Here is a 14,815-nt window from a genome sequence, read left to right on the forward strand (position 1 = left end):
GATCACTTATAAAACCAGTGTGGAGGTTAAAGCACAAAAGCAGTAAATCAATTATATCAACAAAAATCAGTCAATTAATTCACATAATAAAAGGATACACAGTATGACATCTATATATATAACATGAAGGGTGGAGTAAAAATTTAGTGCTTACTTAAAATGGTTTTAAACCTAAGCAACCATCAACTTAATATAGATTCCTATATACATAGTATGTTATATATAAACCTAATGGTAACCACAAATAAAAAAACCTATAATGGAATTGCAAAAAGTATAGTGAGAGGAACCCAAGCATATCGCTAAAGAAAGCCATCAAACTACAAGGGAAGAGAGCAAGAAAAAAAGGAACAGAAAAAAAATACAACTGTAAAACAAGTAACAAAATGGCAGTAAGTGCATACTTATCAATAATTACTTTGATTATAAATGCACTAAATGGTACAAAGACACAGGGAGAAATAAATGTACAAAAAAGCAACACCCATCTATATTCTGCATACAAGAGACTCATGACAGACCTGAAGAAATCTGCAGATTGAAAGTGAAAAGATGTAAAAACATTTATCATGCAAATGGAAGGGAAAAAAAACTGGTAGCAGTACTTATATCAAACAAAATAGACTTTAAAACAAAGATTGTAACAAAAAACAAAGGACACTTTAAAACAAAGATTGTAACAAAAAAACAAAGTATTCTTTCATGTAATCATGAAATAAACAAGAATATATAACAATTGTAAATATTTATGGACTCAGAATGGGAGCACCCAAAGAAATAAAGCAAGTATTAACAGATATAAAAGCAAAAATCTATAATACAATAAGAGACTTTAACACTCCACTTAAAACAATGGATAGATCATCCAGACAGAAAATCAACAAGGAAACAGTAGCTTTGAATGATACATTGGAAAAGATGGAATTAATATATATTCAGAACATTTCATTCAAAAGCAGTCAAATGCACACTCTTTTCAAGTGCATATGCTACATCTTCCAGAATATATCACATATTAGGCCACAAAAAAGTCTCATTTTTTTTAAAGTCGAAATCATATCTTGATTCTTTGTCAACAGCAATGGTATGAAACTAGAAATCAATCACAAGAAAAATCTTGAAATAACACAAATACATGGAGGCTAAATAAAATGCTAGTCAACCATTAATGGGTCAACCAAGAAATCAAGGAGAGGGGCACTTGGGTGGCTCAGTCAGTTAAGCATCCAACTTGAGCTCAGGTCACAATCTCATGGTTCATTAGTTCAAGCCCTGCACTTCAGATTCTGTGTCTCCCTCTCTCTCTACCCCTCCTCTGCTGATGTTCTATCTCTCTCTCTCAAAATTAAATAATCTTTATTTTAAAAAAATAAATCAAGGATAAAATAAAATAACAAGTGGAGAGAAATGAAAATAGAAGCACAATAGTCAAATATCTTTGGGATGCAGCAAAGGCTGTTGTGAGAAAGAAGATTATAATAACACAGGCTTACCTAAGGAATAAAAACAACCTCAAATAAATAACCTAACCTTAGACTTAAATGTGCTAGAAAAATAAAAAAATCAAAGCCCAAAGCCAGTAGAAGGAAGGTAAAAATAATGATTAGAATAGAAATAAATGACATGGAGACTAAAAAAACAAAAAACAAAAAACAAACAAACAAAAAAACAGATCAATAAAACTAGAAACTGTTTCTTTGAAAAGACTGAAAAAAATTGTTAAACCTTTAGCCAGGCACAAAAAAGGTAAATAAATAAAATCAGATGAAGAAAAAGAAATAGCAACTGACACCAGAGAAATAGAAAGAATTTGTATTGACATGACAAAAAAATGTATGCCAAAAAATTGTACAACCTAGAAGAAATATATAAATCCATGCGAATAATAACCTTTCTAAATACAATCAGGAAGTAATAAAAAAATGAAAAGACAGATTACTAGCAATGAAATGGACTCAGTAATCATAAACTCCCAGCAGACAAAGTCCAGGAACAGATGCCTTCGTGGGTGAATTCTACCAAACATGAAAAGAAGAGTTACTACCTATACTTCTCAGAGCATTTCAAAAAATAAAAGAGGAAAGAAACCTTCCAAATTCATTCTATAAGGCCAGCATTGCCCTAATACTAAAAACAGTTAAAGACACTACATAAAACTACAGAGCAATATCTCTAATGAGCCTAGATGAAAAATCTCCAACATAATATTAGCAAACCAAGTCCAATAATACCTTTTAAAAAGTCACTAGGGCACCTGGGTGGCCCAGTGGGTTAAGTATCTGACTTCAGCTAAGGTCATGATCTTGTGGTTCATGAGTTCAAGCACCACATCGAGCTCACTGCTGTCAGTCTGTCAGCACAGAGCCTCCTTCAGATCCTCTGTGCCCCTTTCTTGCCCCTCCCCCACTTGTGTTCTCCAAAATAAATAAATAAATATTTTGCTAAAAATCAGTCACCATGATCAAGTGGGATTTACTTTTTTTTAATATTTTTTTAATATGAAATTTATTGTCAAATTGGTTTCCATACAACACCCAGTGCTCAGCCCAACAGGTGCTTTCCTCAATGCCCATCACCCACCCCCCTCCTTCCCACCCTCCCATCAACCCTCAGTTTATTCTGTTTTTAAGAGTCTCTTATGGTTTGGCTTTCTCCCTCTCTAACTTTTTTTTTCCTTCCCAGGCACATGAAAAAATGCTCAACGTCACTCCTCATCAGGGGATTTACTTTTGAGATACAAGTGTGTTTTGATATTCTCAGATCAATCAATTAGATACACCACATTAACAGGAGAAAGGATAAAAGCCACATGTTCAACTCAATACATGCAGACAAAGCATTTGACAAAGTACAGCATCCATTCATGATAAAAACCCTCAACAAAGTAAGCTTAGAGGGAACATACCTCAACATAACGCCATATAATGCCATATAGCCATATACGCCATAAAGCCATATAATGAAAAGTACACCTAACATCATACCTAATGGGGAAAACCTGGGAGTTTTTTTTCTTTTTTTTTTTTTGTAAAATTTGGAACAAAACAAGGATATCCATTCTCGCCACTTTTATTCAACATAGTACTTGAAATCTTATCCACAGTAATCAGAAAAGGGAAAAAAAGGCATCCAAATTGGTAAGGAAGAAGTAAAACTGTCACTATTGGGGCGCCTGGGTGGCTCAGTCGGTTAAGCATCCGACTTTGGCTCAGGTCATGATCTCACAGTCTGTGAGTTCGAGCCCCGCGTCAGACTCAGTGCTGACACCTCAGAGCCTGGATCCTGTTTCAGATTTTGTGTCTTCCTCTCTCTCTGACCCTCCCCCCGTTCATGCTCTGTCTCTCTATGTCCCCAAAATAAACAAATGTTTAAAATAAAATAAAATAAAATAAAATAAAATAAAATAAATAAAAACTGGCACTATTTGCAGATGATATGATACTCTATATAGAAAACCCTAAAGATACTACCAAAAAACTGCTAGAACTGATAAATGAATTCAGCAAATTTGCAGGAAACAAAATTAATATAAGGAAGTATTTTGCATTTCTGTACACTAATAATGAAGTAGAAGAAAGATAAATTAAGAAAACAATCCCAATTACATCAAATTGCATCAAAAATAATAAAACACAGAGGAACAAATTTAACCAAGAAGGTGAAATATGTACTCTAAAACTATAAAATACTGATGAAAGAAACTTAAAATGACACAATTAAATGGAAAGATATTTCTTGATCACCGATTGGGAGAATAAATATTGTTAAAATGTCCATACTACCCAAAGAAATCTATACATATAATGCACTTCCTATAAAAAATACCAGCAGTATTTTTCACAGAACTAGAACAAATAATCCTAAAATTGGACATGGAACCAATAAAGACCCCAAATACCCAAAACAATCTTGAAAAAGAAGAATAAAACTGCAGATATCACAATCCCAGATTTTAAGATATACTAGGAAGCTGCAATAATCAAAACAACATGGTACTGGGACAAAAATAGATAGAGATCAGTGGAGCAGAATACACAGCCCAGAAACAAATCCACACATTATTATCAATTAAGCTATAACAAAGGAGAGAAGAATATATATTTGGAAAGATATGGTGTTGAGAAACCTGGACAGCTACATGAAAAAGAATGAATTTGGACAACTTCCTTACACTATATACAAAAATAAACTCAAAATGGATTAAAGACCTAAATGTGAGACCTGAAACCATAACATTCCTTGAAGAAAACATAAAAAGTAATTTCTTTGACATGGGCCATAACAACATTTTCCTAGGTATGTTTCATCTGGCAAGTGAAACAAAAGCAAAATTAAATTGTTGGGACAACACCAAAATACAAGACTTGCACACAGTGAAGGAAACCATCAACAAAACAAAAAAGCAACCTACTGAAAGGGAGAAGTTATTGAAAATGATATGAATAATAATGGGTTATTTCCAAAATATATAAAGGACCTATACAACTCAACACACAAAAAAATGATCTGGTTAAAAATGGGCAGAGGACCTAAAAAACTTTTTTCCAAAGAAGACATACAGATGACCAACAGACACATGGAAAGATGCTCAACATCACTAATCATCAGGGAAATATAAATCACAACCATAATGAGATATCACCTTACACATGTCAGAATGGCTAAACTCAAAAGTACAATAAATAACAAGTGTTGGTGATGATGTGAAGAAAAATAAACACTTGAGCACTGTTGGTGGGACTGCAAATTGGTGCAGCCACTGTGAAAAAAAGTGTGGAAGTTCCTTGAAATAATTAAAAATATAATTACAATAGATACAATAATCCCACTACTGGGTATTTGCCCAAAGAAAAAGAAAACACTAATTCTAAAAGATATATGTACCCCTATGTTTATTGCAGCATTATTTACAATAGTCAAGATATGAAAGCAACCCAAGTGCCTATCCTTAGTTAATGGATTAAAAAAAGGTATAGAAAGCGATATTACTCATCCATAAAAAATAATGTGATCTTACCATTTGCAACAACATTAGCTGACCTAGAAGTTATAATGCTAAGTGAAATAAAGACAGTGTCTCTATTTTTAAGCTCAAAAAAACTGAGATTTTATCAGTGGATTTAAGCTAACGTATCCATGACCAAGAAGTAGAAGATGTTATGCACAAACTTCACTGAGACCATGCAGGCACTTTCCCAGGAGTCTTTTATTTTTTTAATTTTTTTAATTTTTTTTAATTTTTTTAATGTTTATTTATTTTTGAGAGGGAGAGAGAGAGAGAAAGAGAACGAGTAGGAGAGGGGCAGAGAGAGAGGGAGACAGAATCCAAAGCAGGCTCCAGGCTCTGAGCTGTCAGCACAGAGCCTGACACAGGGCTCAAACCCACGAACCATAAGATCATGACCTGAGCTAAAGTCACACATCTAATTGACTGAGCCACCCAGGTGCCCCCAGTAGTCTTGTTTTAAATAATTCATGGGAACCATCACAGATCCAAGAAAAATGAAGGACAGTACCAAGGGAGGAGAGTAAGGGAGAGGTTTTAAACAATTTGTACCCTTCATATATTATGCTAAACTTTCTCATGAGCCTACACATGGACTAAATAATTCAACAAGTTCAGTCAACACAATCGTCTTGAGCATCTGGAGCAGTACACAGTTTTTCTTTTTTTTTTTTTTGTCAGTATGCTGACAATTCAATGAGCCTTATTATATTTTTTTTCAATTGCTGGTAGAAGTGATGGAATATTTTTTAAAAATATTAAATTTTAGAATTTTTTATTAATAATCTATTAATCTATATTAATGCTTTGTTGTTAAGAAACAAAGTAACTGAGGGCTAGAGAAAGTAAGCTATCCCTTCTTAGTTACATTACAACTTAATGGCAAAGCCACTACTAGAACGTACATTTTAATTAAAAAGCTTTGGGTTCTTTTATCTACATCACACTTCCAACTCTACACTCTCTAATATGTTAGTGGATACTTTAGTTCTCATATAGTCAGACCATTTGGATGTAAGCTTTGTTTACTTTATTAAGGGCTGTCAATCTTTAAATAGACACCAGTGTGTAAATCATTCAAAACACATGTCCTTCATTTTTGTTTCTTCAATGCAATAAGAACCAGTGTTCTTACTACATGCAGAAAAAAAATCAACACCTATTCCTGTCTCTTCCCTATCTCTCTTTTTATCCCCATTCCTACATACAGAAACACAGACATACAGACATCCATTTTCACTGGCATGCAAGACTGGATAAAGTAACGAAAATGGGACAAATGTTCTTTTTTGTCCAGTCCTTTCCTGCTGCTACAATTTGCTATATTATCAGTCTAGGGAAAAAGAATTAAGTGACGAGATGAGCAATACCTTGTTGTAAATCAAGTTACCATGCTGGAGAGAAAAAGAAGACATGCGTCTCTACTTGAAAGCTGGTAGACTGTCAGCAGCAACACAATACACAAAATGAGAGAGAAATTGAATAAAATCGATTGCTAAATTGAGCAAGTCAAGTACTAAGCTCTATAGAAAGCTGCCATATATGTAGGGTACAAACCCAGCATAGTTTTTAATGTGGTTGGGTCATTCCATATGGCCTTTCTAAAAGCAGTGATTTTATTAATCCATAAAACTCATATTTCTATTTCTCATTTTTTTTTCATCTTTAAGCCTTATAATAGTTATGTTCCTTATAAATAATTTAAGGTTGAAGCTTGACCAAGCATAATGTTTCCATGTGCTGAAAGAAATCTGACAGGTGGAAGGCAGGTGTAACCTAACTTTTCCAGTATAATTTCAATCCAATTGCACATGACATTTTGCAAATTTTATGGAAGAATTCTAAACAAAGTAATTAGAAGTATGTATTAGGTATTTGCATGGTGATTAATACCCCTGAAAGAGAGGTGCCCTCAATCATACTATTCTCACAAATAGTGAAACTGAAAAGTGAGGAAGTTTGCTCCTTTGTTCAGGTTTATACCCCTAACCAGTCCCAAAAGAGTACAATCTAAAGCTCAAATTTCTGATCCATGCTTGCCGAAAATATAATTTAGAACAGATTTCAGGGATGCATGTCTCAAGGTTCTTCCTCTATTTCCTCTTAGATAAGAAAGCATAGACATGGAGGGTGGGGTATATAGAGCAGGAGGATGTGGAGAATAACCACATCATCACGAGACAGACTATCCTAAAACCTTGTACCTGTTAGTTAGTTAGTTAGTTAGCTAGTTAGTTTCTCAGAGTTCTGTTGATGGTTGGGTCAGATGGTTACGACACTGAGCTCCTAAACTTAAGTATGTGGATTAGATTTCATTAATTCTCTCTGTAATATAGCCATATATTGTATTCTGAACCTGTGACAGTCATCCTGTAACTACAAATCCTTGGCCCTATGGAAAAAAACTCCAATTATTACCCATACTACACTTGAAAAATAGTAAGCACAATAAATATTGGTTAAAGAGAAAGTATTTTACCTATGCTTTCTATGATCCCCATTTTTAATCTACTTTATTCCCTATTTTATCTGTTTTACTCCCCCCCACTTCTTAGTTCACATGGCTTCAATATAAGAAAAGAATAACCAATTTTGAAATTGGTACATATTAATCCCCATGACCTATTTTACCCATCCCACCATCCACCTCCCCTCTGATAACCATCAGTTTGTTCTCCAAACATGAGTCAGTTTCTCATTTTTTTTTGTTTCTTAAATTCCACATATGAATAAAATCATGTGGTATTTTTCTCTCTCTGACTGATTTCTTAAGCATAATACTCTCTAATTCCATCCACATCATTGCAAGTGGCAAGATTTCATTCTTTTTTTATGACTAATATTCCATTACATATACATATGGCGTGTCTGTGCGTGTGTGTGTGTGTGTGTGTGTGTGTGTGTACATTCACTTTATACATTCATCAGTCACTGGACACTTGTGTTGTTTCCATAATTTTTCTATTGTAGATAATGCTGCTATAGACATCAGGGTGCATGTATCCCTTTGAATTAGTAGTTTTGTATTCTTTAGGTAAATATTTAGTAGTTCAATAGGTCGATCATAGGGTAGTTCTATTTTTAACTTTTTGAGGAACTTCCATGCTATTTTCCAGAGTGACTCCACCAGTTTGCCTTCTTACCAAAAGACCACCTTTCTCCACATCCTTCCCAATGCCTGTTGTTTCTTGTGTTGTTGAATTTAGCCATTCTGACAGGTGTGACATGATATTGTAGTTTTGATTTCTATTTCCCTGATGATCAATGATGTTGAGCATTTTTTTTATGTGACTGTTGGCCACCTGTATTCTTCTTTGGAAAAATGTCTATTCATGTTTTCTGCTCATTTTTAATTGGATTATTCTATTTTGTAGGGTTTAGTTTTATAATTTCTTTATATATTTTGGATAGTAACCCTTTATCAGATATGTCATTTGCAAATATCTTTTCTCATTATTTAGGTTCCCTTTAGGTTTTCATGATTTTTTCCTTTGGTGTGCAGAAGATTTTTATTTTTATGAAGTCCCAGGAGTTTCTTTTTGCTTTTGTCTCCTTTGCCTCGGGAGCTATATCTAGAAAGAAGTTGCTATGGCCAATATCAAAGCGGTTACTGTCTGTGTAATCTCCTAAAACTTTTATGATTTCAAGTCACCACATTCAGGTATTTAATCCATTTTGAATTTAGTTTTGCGTATGGTGTAAAAAAGTGGTCCAGTTTCTTTTTTTTTTTTTTTTTTTTTTTTTGCATGTTGCTGTTCATTTCTCCCAACACCATTTTTTGAAGAAACTCTCTTTTTCCCATTGGATATTTTTTCCAGCTTTGTTGAAATTTAATTGACCATATAGTTGTGGGTTCATTTCTGGGTTTTCTATCCTTTTCCATTGATTGATGTGTCTATATTTGAGGCAACACAATACTGTATGATCATTAAGGTTTGTAATATAACTTGAAGTCATAAATTGTGAAGCTTAATTTAAAACAACATTTTTTTCTATAGTTTGTAGTCACTGTCTTACTAATTTATTCACCTTTGTAATCAGGGTGTCTCTATTTATACATATTGATGTGACATCAATCACAAATGTCAAGAACACATTTCCTTCTGGAGGTTTGGAATTAAATGGCTGTTGAAAAAACACATCTGATAAATAATAAATCAATCTATCTTTTAGATGTCATTTATTTTCTGGCACAACATTTGGTCTGACACACTCAAAATAGAGGAACCACTCAGCATAACATATTTTCAGTTTTAAAGAACTTGGGGTGCCTGGGTGTCTCAGTCAGTTAAACATCAGACTCTTGATTTTGGCTTAGGTCATGATCTCACAGTTTGTAAGTTTGAGCCCTGCGTCATGCTCTACACTGGAAGTGTGGAACATGCTTGGGATTCTCTCTCTCTCCCTCTATCTCTCTTCTCTTCCCCCACTCACTTGCATATGTGCTCGCTCTCTCTCAAAATTAATAAATAAACTTGAAAAAATAAAGAACCAACTCACAGGTCACCTTGTATCACCTAAAAATGAGTAGATATTCCAAACAGTAAATAAGTATCATTAATGTTATCCTATAAATAAAGTGTAAAAATTATTTTAGCATCTAAAAATAAGTCATTAACCTATAAGAAATATCTGGTAAAAGAGGGGGGAAAATGTGTACTCTAAAAACTATAAAAAAAAACTATGAAAAAATCTATGAAAGAAATTGAAGACAACACAAAAACATGGAAAGACATTCCATGCTCATAGATTGGAATAACAAATATTGTTAAAATGTATATACTACCCAAATCAATCTACATACATATACATATACATATACATATACATATACATATACATATATGTATATTCAGTCAAGTGTCCATTGACTGATGAATGGATAAAGAAGATGTGGTGCATATATATCACACCATTATATTTTCATATATATAATGGAATATTACTCAGCCATCAAAAAGAATGAAATCTTGTCATTCACAATGAAATGAAAGGACTTTGGGATTATTATGCTAAGTGAAATAAGTCAATCAGCAAAAGACAGATACAGTATGTTTTCACTCATAAGGGAATTTAGGAAACAAAACAAAGGAGCATAGGGAAAAATAGAGGGAGACAAATTAAGGATTAGACTCTTGACTATAGAGAACAAAGTGATGGCTACACAAGGGGAGGTGGGTGGAGGAATGAGTTAAATACCTGATGGTAATTAGGGAGTGCACTTGTTGTGATGAGCATGGAGTGTTGTATGGAAGTGTTGGATCACTAAATTTTATACCTGCAACTAATATTATACTATATCTTAGGTAACTGGAATTTAAAAAAAAAACATTTAAAAAAGAAATATCTGGTAATATGTTATTAGCTTATGAGAAATATCTAAATATGATCTACCAAGTAAAGCTGAAAAGAGTTTTAACTGAGTAACTATAATTATAACTAAATTACATGCTCTCTTCTGCTTCTGAGAATGTGGAAGAAGCCTTGCCATTCCCTTTTGTAAATAGTGTGGCATTGAGCAAAAGCTTTTGGAAGAAACAAATATATTTTCAATAAGTAAGGAAGGAATTGAAGGGCTTTTTGAGTTCATGACTTACAGTGCATATATTTTAGGTACCTAGTGAGATAGTAATTATGCTGTCCAAGGTACATTTGAGCCTAAATGGGCAGCATTGGCTCATGTTCTGGGCTCAGATCATGCTTTTCATGATCCACCTGCCGATCATGGCCAATGGTTTAAACTTTTGTTTCCTCACTAGCTAGTTAGATTTAGTGAATTTCTTGGCCCGTACCCATCCCCAGACTTGATTTTGATTAAACTCCTGTACTTCTGATGATTTCTCAGGAACTCTGTCTGCATCTTGATTTCTGGCTGATACTAAAGCAGTCATTGCTACAAGTAAAAGTTATTCCTCTGAAGCACACTCTCCTCTATGGATTATCTTTCAATGACTATACCAAGAAAACCCACTTTAATTTTCAAGTCCCAGATATTATGCTGTTATATGATAAGCAGTAATAGTCAAGGCACTAATGACTATACCCTTTTCTGTATTCACATACTACCAATTGTTATAATATTAACTTCCTCACACTTTATTCTAAGGCTGTTTTACCTTTATTTTTACCCTGAAATCTTTACTCCTTTCTCAAATTTGGAATATCCTAGACCTCAGAACTTCCTGAGTACTTTCTGATGTTTTATAGCTTGCCCAAACTGTTGCACTGGCACATGATAATGCACAAAAGCATCCAGTACATGGCCAGGTCTGTGTTAATGTTTACTATATTATTTTGTTTATATTCATTTTCATTTTGGGTTTTTTCTGTGGGAACAGTAGAATAATTTTCTCCTATTCTGGCAAGAAAACCATAGTAAAGCCCAGCAAAGCAAAATTTGCTAAATTATCAGGGCCCTTGGGAGAAGCCTGAAGTGTGCCCCTTCATTCTTGAGTGATTTCAAAAGGACATCTTTAACATTTCCCAATGATTAATACATATGTCTCTTAATCCTTAAGCCTTATTCAGCAGTAATAAAAAAGTAAAATGAGCTCTGATGAGGTATCAGAGACCTAAGTTGCAGTCTTTTGTCTGTCATTGACTCACAGAGGTACTTGGTTAGGTCACTTAAATTCTCTGAACCTCAGCTTTTCCAGCTTTAAAATGCAAACTGTCAATCTATGTCACTTTTCAAAGCATAAAAGAATCTTAGGTGTTTTTCCATTGCTCCTGTAAGTGACAGGTTTTGAATCCGTTTCTAATAATTTCCTTTAACTCGTGGTCTGCAGACTGATTCTCTAGACCTATGGCACAAGACAAAGGCTTTTGGGATGTAACTTTAATGGGCAAGGGAAACAGCACTATCTGTAGTTCTTTCTTTCAGGATTAGGCAAGGGTCAGAAGAAAGAGTTTAATTTCCTTTTGGGTTCTGAGCATCTGACTGGTGCTAATAGTGTCTATAAAATGAAGGTATAAAGCATGCTTCTTTCTACTTTTCATTTCACTTAGTACACAGGGGGAAAATTGAGTTCATTCATTCCTAAGGGTCTCTAGGTGAAAATTCAGTGAGGTTTTTGGAGGAATCAATGTCCCATTTTGTATTTATTCACCTTTACAATATTCTGTACCATACTGTACCAGCCCACACAGAATTGGTATATTAAATGATTCCTGTCTCACAGAAATGTAACTATTGCAAACATACAGTAAGAGAGAGCAGTACATGTGTTTACAAGTGCAAAGAATATTTTCTATAATAAAAAAATACCCCCTCTGATACTAAGTTCCTGGAGGATGACTTTCATGTGATCCAAATATTTACTAATGTGGCTGGTGGAATCTTTCCTTGGGATGAACAACTTGAATCCCATCTATAAGATTAATGCCTTTGCCACAATACTTGATATTTACAGCAGCTGCCTGAAAGAAATACTCCTTGCTGAATGATCCAAAGCTCTCTAACAAATTTAGCTCTAGTTGAATAAAATTATAACTTTTTTACTTCCCTGGAAAGATTAGAGCAGTATAAAATAAAGTCCATGAAAAAGAAATTAAAAAACAAAACGAAGTCCAAGGACACAACTGTTGACATAGAGAAAGGAAGGAGCAGAAAATCATTTGAGATTTTATCTTGGGTCATGTTGCACCATGGACATACATCCTTAACTTTTTTAAAATCTCTAAATGCAGCTTCTAGAAGTTACATGTTACTGATAGCCTTATCATTGGGTTTAAAGTTAGAAGGTGACTTCCTCAACATTTTCTACTTGAGCACAAAAGAAAAGCAACACGCAAACCAGAAAACAATTTTACTTACATTTTGTCAAAATATGTTGATGATGAGTATCTAAAAATGTAAATTTAATCTAAAATCATTTAACCCATTATTGATTTTAATGTACTGATTATTCTGATAGATAAAGCTTATGTGTGAGAAACAGAGTAAATAAGTCTCCTCTTGTCTTCTTATTTCTCCTCTCTAATTATAAACATGTTTTGGTTGTTGTTGTTGTTTGTTATTGTTGTTGTTGTTGCTCTGGAGTGCTTTCTTTGAAAGCAGAATCTTTACACTTAACATTAATTACAATTCACTTTTACAGTAAAAATATATAACTTTTACAAGCTGATAAGAATATGTATTCATGTTGGTAAATGTCCTGAGACATTATAGTTCTTATTTTTTAATCATAGCTCATTTTGAAAATAACAGAAATCTAACCATTTAAATCATTTATCAGAGAAACTATCACCTCCAAAAAGTTATAACTAAGAGTAGATAAAAAACATCCTGCATATTCTGCAAGTAATTCTACTTAATATAGAGTTGCTTAAATTACAAATGTTCACAGGGCTATTTTATTCAATATCAATTGAGTGAAACACATTAGGAAAAAAACCTCTCCATGTCAAACTTAAATTTCTCCCTGTTCAAAGTTACCTCCCCCTTCCCACATTAAGCAGTCAAGTGTATAATTATTTTTGTTTGTGCAAATACTAAGGAAATGACATACAAGGATGGTCCAGGTTCATGATATCCATACCACCCTTAGATCTGACAGATTACCCAGAACTTGGTGTGAAGAGAACAGTTCTAGATATCAGTGGTAAAAGATACAGATAAGATCTAATTCATTAAAAACTGGAGCCTACCGTTTCAGTTTCTTTCTGTTTTCTCCAATGATTTCCGAAGAATTCAAGTGACAGCCACTTCAACAAGGATGCTATTGATCTGTACCTCAATTCCAGCTCCTTGTTCTGAGAAAAACCAACATCCTTTTCCATCACAAAAAAACAAAAAAAAAACAAAAAAAAACAAAAAAAACCCAACCTCTTAAAAATGAGATAAATAAAGACAAAAGGAAAGGAGTTAAAGAGTGAAAGATAAAGAAGAAAAAGAAAGAAAAGAAAGGGAGGGAAGAGGGAGACAAGGAGGGAAGAAAGAATAAAAATAAAACAAAATATAATAAAGCCAAAACAAAAATGAATATAGCAAAGGTAAAGAAAAAAAAGAAAGAAATAAAATTCTCAGCATTACCTAACCACTACCATGTTGGAAAACATGGTAGTGAGATGTCAGCGTGAAATATGCAAGCCTCTGTGCACAGTGAACATTTCCGTTTTCCAGGCGGTAGCTTGAGCTAGCAAGCTTGCCTGTGCTTGTTCTCTCTCTCTCTCTCTTCTCTCTCTCTCTCTCTCTCTTCTCTCTCTCTGTCTCTCTCTGTCCCTCTTTATCTCTGATTAATTATGAAGAACTATTTTATGGGCTGTAAATACAGGCTGCAAAGCTTCACACTAAGCAAATAAACTTTTGTTTCTATTTATAGGGCGACAGTGCATTGTCTTCCAATCCTGTGGTTGCACTTAGCTTTGAGTTTGTGACAATGCATGGTTTATTTGTTTATGGAGTCTTTTGTAAAAACTATGTGCCCTCTGGCCCCTTTCATAGATAGTGAAATCTTCATCGTGATCCTTTCTATAGGCCCCTCAATTGTTGTGTTCAGGTACCAAAGTGGACACTCCTTACCTAAGATTGACCCTTAGGTAGCTCCCAATAGGAGAGTTCAAAGTGGGAATGACCTCTGCCTAGAGTATTCTTAGATATACAGACATTTAAACCCCTGATATTAAAATAAATACTCTACTCCTTAAGAAAAACTTGAAGATACATAACTCACCTCACACTTCCTGTCCACCCACTCCCCATTCCCCTCAGAGTCTTCTGCCAGGAAGTATAAGTAAACCTTCATTTCCTCTCAGTGGTTAGGAATAATTGGGTGAAAATAGGCTGTTTTTCTGTAGCCCAGACCTGTA

General features: G+C 34.0%; 1 protein-coding gene across 4 annotated transcripts in view; it reads right to left on the reverse strand.

Annotated features, from left to right (window-relative positions):
• GPR174 (G protein-coupled receptor 174) overlaps positions 1–14,815 on the reverse strand; it is a 125,302-nt gene that overhangs the window by 42,202 nt on the left and 68,285 nt on the right. Inside the window, exons 1-2 of one of the 4 annotated variants that reach the window (XM_053891464.1) lie at positions 14,040–14,120; positions 13,655–13,777 (exon numbers count right to left, since the gene is read on the reverse strand). The exons of 2 other annotated variants lie outside the window; for them this stretch is intronic. The gene's annotated coding sequence lies outside the window, so the exon portion shown is untranslated. Of the gene's footprint in view, positions 1–13,654; positions 13,778–14,039; positions 14,121–14,815 lie in introns of those variants that run through there. One more of the 4 variants, XM_053891465.1, reaches the window with a different exon arrangement.

The sequence above is a fragment of the Panthera pardus genome, unplaced genomic scaffold (genome assembly GCF_024362965.1).
Source record: "Panthera pardus isolate Hobbes unplaced genomic scaffold, ASM2436296v1 HiC_scaffold_27, whole genome shotgun sequence".
Lineage (NCBI taxonomy): Eukaryota > Metazoa > Chordata > Mammalia > Carnivora > Felidae > Panthera > Panthera pardus.